This window comes from Choloepus didactylus, chromosome 10, assembly GCF_015220235.1.
Source record: "Choloepus didactylus isolate mChoDid1 chromosome 10, mChoDid1.pri, whole genome shotgun sequence".
Classification (NCBI taxonomy): domain Eukaryota; kingdom Metazoa; phylum Chordata; class Mammalia; order Pilosa; family Megalonychidae; genus Choloepus; species Choloepus didactylus.
The window spans coordinates 27,178,532-27,183,106 of NC_051316.1; the positions used below are offsets into that span (position 1 = coordinate 27,178,532).

Genomic DNA, 4,575 nt, shown 5'->3' on the forward strand with positions numbered 1-4,575 from the left:
CTAGGCATGGTTCTCTTCAAGTTTATCCTTTTTGGGGTTTGTTGCAATTCTTAAATGTTCATATTCATGTCTTTCATTAAACTTGGGAAGTTTTCTCTAATTATGGCTTTGAATATTCCTTATGCCTCTTTCTCTCTTTCTTCTCCTTTGGGGTCTCCCATAATGTGTATCTTGGTACATTTGATGGTGTCCCACAGGTCTCTTAGGCTCTGTTCACTTTTTTTGGCTGGGTACAGTGTATGTTATTGATGGTACATCACAAGGTAGGGCTTTCTGAGCCCCTTTCCTTCTTTAGGAGGTCTGGGATGGAAGCTGTGGAGGATGGGTGATTCTCATTGTTTGGGGGATCAAATTGGAGCTGGAACTCCCCAGCAGTGGACTATCTCTCTCTTCCTCTCATGCTATTGCTGGGGCTGGTGATCCAGGAGGCTCTTACTCCTTGGAGGCCATGTGGACCATAAAGTCCACCATCCTGTTGCTGTAGCCAAATTCATTGTCATACCAGGAAATGAGCTTGATGAAGTGGCAATACCAGTCCCAGCATCAAAAGTGGAAGAGTGGGTGTCACTGTTAAAATTGCAGGAGACAACCTGGTCCTCAGTATAGCCCAGGATGCCCTTTAGGGGACCCTTTGATGCCAGCTTCACCACCTTCTTGATGTCATCGTATTTGGCCATTTTCTCCAGATGGCAGGTCAGATCCACGACAGACATATTGGGGGTGGGGACACAAAAGGCCATGCCAGTGAGCTTCCCATTCAGCTCTGGCATGACCTTTACTACCACCTTGGCAGCAGCTATAGATGCAAGGATGATGCTCTTGGCAGCCCCATGGCTGTCACACACATTTTCCTGGAGGGACCATCCACAGTCTTCTGGGTGACAGTGATGGCTTGGATTGGTGATGGTGGTGGCCAGGCAATTCGTGGTGCAGGAAGCATTGCTGATTATCTTGAGGGAGCTGTCATACTTCCCATGGTTCACGCTCATCGCAAACATGGAGGCATCAGCTGAAGGGGCTGATGTAGAGTCTACTGATGTTTTCATGACCTTGGAGAAGGCTAGCGTTCACTTGAAGGGTGGTGCCAAAAGAGTCATCATCTCTGCCAGGTTTGATGTTGGCGGGATCTTGCTTCTGGAAGATAGTAATGGGATTCCCATTGATTACAAGCTTCCCATTCTCACCTTTGATGGTTCCTTTGAACTTGCCATGGCTGGAATCATCCTGGAACATGTGAACCATGTAATTCAGGTCAATAAACGAGTCTTTGATGGCAACAACCTGCATTTTTCCAGAGTTTACAGCAGCCTTGGTGACCAGGTGCCCAAATATGGCCAAATCTTTGTATTCTGACTTTCCTCATTGTGTCTCAGGGATGCAGCTGACGCTGCATGAAGAGATGCAGCTATCTGTTGGGCATGGAGGAACAGAGAGTTCTGTTCACTTTTTTTTTTTTCATTCCTTTTGCTTTCTGCTTGTTAGCCTGAATCTTTTCAGTTGTCTTCTCTTTGAGTTCATGGATTTTTTCTTCTTCCAGTGCCAAACTGCTGTTGAAATCCTCTAAGGAATTTTTCATTTGAGTTATTGTAGTCTTCAATCCAGTAGTTCTGTTTGGTTCCTTTTTCAAATTTCTCTCTCTTTATTGAGATTCTCATGTTGTTCATTCATTGTTTTCCTGATACCCTTTTGCTCTTTTTCTGTGTTTTCCTTTATCTCTTTGAGCATATTGAGGATCATTTTTTTAAGGTCTTTGTCTGGTATATCCAAAGTCTTGTCTTCTTCATTGGTGGTTTCTGGATTTCTATCTTGTTCCTTTGGATGGATCATCATTTCCCATTTCTTTATTTGTTTTGTAACCTTTTTTTGTACATTGAATATTTTAATATTTTTAAGTGTCAACTCTGGGATTTCTTCCCTGACTTGTCTGTTCCTTAAATTTGAATCCAGCTAGTGATATGACAAAGGTTTCTCTGAGTATCAGGAGTTCACAAGATAAGCAGACCAATGCAAAAAACACCTTTCACAGTCATTGTAAATTGACTCTCATTGGCTAATGCTCTACTTCGGAGTTTAGCTCTCTAATCAAAGACTAACCTGAGGTGAATATGAAGGGCAGGGTCCTCTTAGATTTTTTTGTTTTGTTTTGTTTTTTTTGTTTTTTGAGCCTGAGTCCTGTCCTGGGCGTGTGCTTGCTAGTGGCCTTAGGAATTCCCCTGTTTACAGGAATTGGAAAGCTCCCTCTGCATCCTATAAAATAGACTTTTGCCCCCTCCTGGGTGCTTTATTGTATGAATTAAAGCAGGTAATCCTTTGCCCAGGCTGCTTTGACTTAATTGTTTCTCATATTGCTTTTGCTGTCTGTAAGCTGCTCCTGCCTGCAGTGCAAGTCCTGGGAGAGTGAGCCAGAGAAAAGTTTCTGGGTTCAGTCCTTCAGTTTGCCACACAATAGATTGGCACTGACTTACAGGCACACACATAAGTACATAGGGGTTACTCTGCTCCCTTCAGAACAGGACCAGGGACCCACAATGTGAGAGCAGGCTGGCTCCACACCACTCCAATTAGGGGGAAGGATAGGGGCCAGCAAGGGCACCAGGAACTTCTACCATTTTTTTTTTTAGATGAATTAATTCATTTTATTGGATTTAAACTACATTTATATATATTTTTTGTAATAACACTTATGAGTATAAAGTGAAAAAAATGGATTTTTGATCATTCAATAGTAAAATGACTCCTTTTATAAGCCCCAATTCAAAGTCAAGCATTTCTGCCAGTGACGAAGACAAGATAAAAATGAGAAAAACAATTATGAATAGCACCACGCCAAAATTAATTTTGATTAGGTAAGGAAAAATCTTAAGCAATATTTATACTTAAAGGTAAATTTCTGCCTCCAAAGTAAGCATTAGGCTTTTCTGAATAAACATTAAGCTTTTTAAAAACTGCCATGGGTTCATAAACAGGAAGTTCAACTTTCCATACTATAGCACAAATAACCATAATTTTTAGAAGTGGTTTTCTCATCATTGTTGCAGTGGAAGATTCAAATTATCTTAAAAGTTAGTACAGGCAGCATACAAGTTTTCAAAAGCTTTAGGTTGAGTGCTTCATGAGAATATTTTCATACAAGTATATGATTAGATCCTAGATAAACATACTGCAGAACCAATCAAGCAAAATTGTATTTCCAAAGGAATACAACCTTTTATTGTGGGATGTCAACATTTCTAATATAGGAATCAGGCACTCTTTTTCTTTTTTTCTACCTCTTGGGCGAATGAATGGTTCCAATGGTGGGAGACGAAAATTAACAAAACAGGGCCAGGGTTAAGGAAGGCACTATATAAAGCTAATTAGTTAGTTCTAAATAGTGCAGCTTTGGCTACTTTTCAGCCAGACACTAGGTCTCAGGTTAACACTTTTTCTTCCCTTTAATCACAGAGATTAAAGATACCTAAACTTCCTTTTCCACTCAAGCACCTAGTGCCTTTGAGAGGTGTAGTGATGAACTTCTACCATTTTTAAAGCTGAATTTTCTTGATTCAGCACTCGCCCAGTTATCGCAACAATTTTACTATTTTCTGGAGTTTTGAAGAAGATAGCTTTGACAGTTTTTGCTAGTTGTTCAAATATTCTATGGGGGAATGGCAGCCTGGAGCATCTTACACTAACATCTTGGTTAACTGGTAACCTCTGATCAGTTTTGAGTTAATTTTTGTATATGGTGTGAGGTAGGGGTCCAACTTCATTCTTTGGCACCATGGAACCATTTGTTGAAACACTATTTGTTACACTTTTGAATTGTCTTGGTACCCTTGTTGAAAAGTCAATTGACCATAAATGCAAGGATTTGTTTCTGTGCTCTCAATTACATTCCATTGCTCTACATGTCTATCCTTATGCTAGTACTACACTGTCTTGATTACTGTAACTTTGTAATAAGTTTTAAAATTGGGATGTGTAAGTTCTCCAATTTTGTTCTTTCCCAAGATTGTTTTAGAGCTCTGTTCACTTATTCTGGGTCCTTTATATTTCCAGATGAATTTTAGGTTCAACTTGCCAATTTTTGCACACACACAAAAAATGCAGCTGGAATTTTGATAGGGATTACGTTGAATCTGTAGATGAATTTGGGATATAATACCATCTTGATATAGTAAGTCTTCTGAGCCATGAACATCTTGGAATGTCTTTCCGTTTCTTAGGATTTTAATTTCTTTCAATGATATTTTGTAGTTTTCAGTGTACAAGTCTTGCATTTCTTTTGTTAAATTTGTTCATAAGTATTTTATGATTTTTGATGTGATTCTAAATGGAATTGCTTTTTTTAATTTCATTTTCAGATTGTTCTTCATTAGTGTCTAACAACCTTGCTGAACTCATTTCTTAGTCCTGACAGGTTTTGTGTATGTGCATGTGTGTGTGTGTGTGTGTGTGTGTGTGTTGGGGGTGGGTGGGGCGTTCTTAGTTTCCTGGCAGCTAAACCAAATACTGTACAGTGGGTTTGCTTAACAATAGGAATTTATTGGCTAATGGTTTGGTGGCTAGAAGGTTGCTTCCTCCCAGGGTTGG

The 4,575-nt window shown here is 39.7% G+C and overlaps 1 pseudogene; it reads right to left on the bottom strand.

Moving 5' to 3' along the window:
- Positions 1-432: 432 nt before the first annotated feature.
- On the bottom strand, positions 433-1,363 carry LOC119505630 (annotated as a pseudogene).
- Between the last annotated feature and the right edge of the window lie 3,212 nt (positions 1,364-4,575).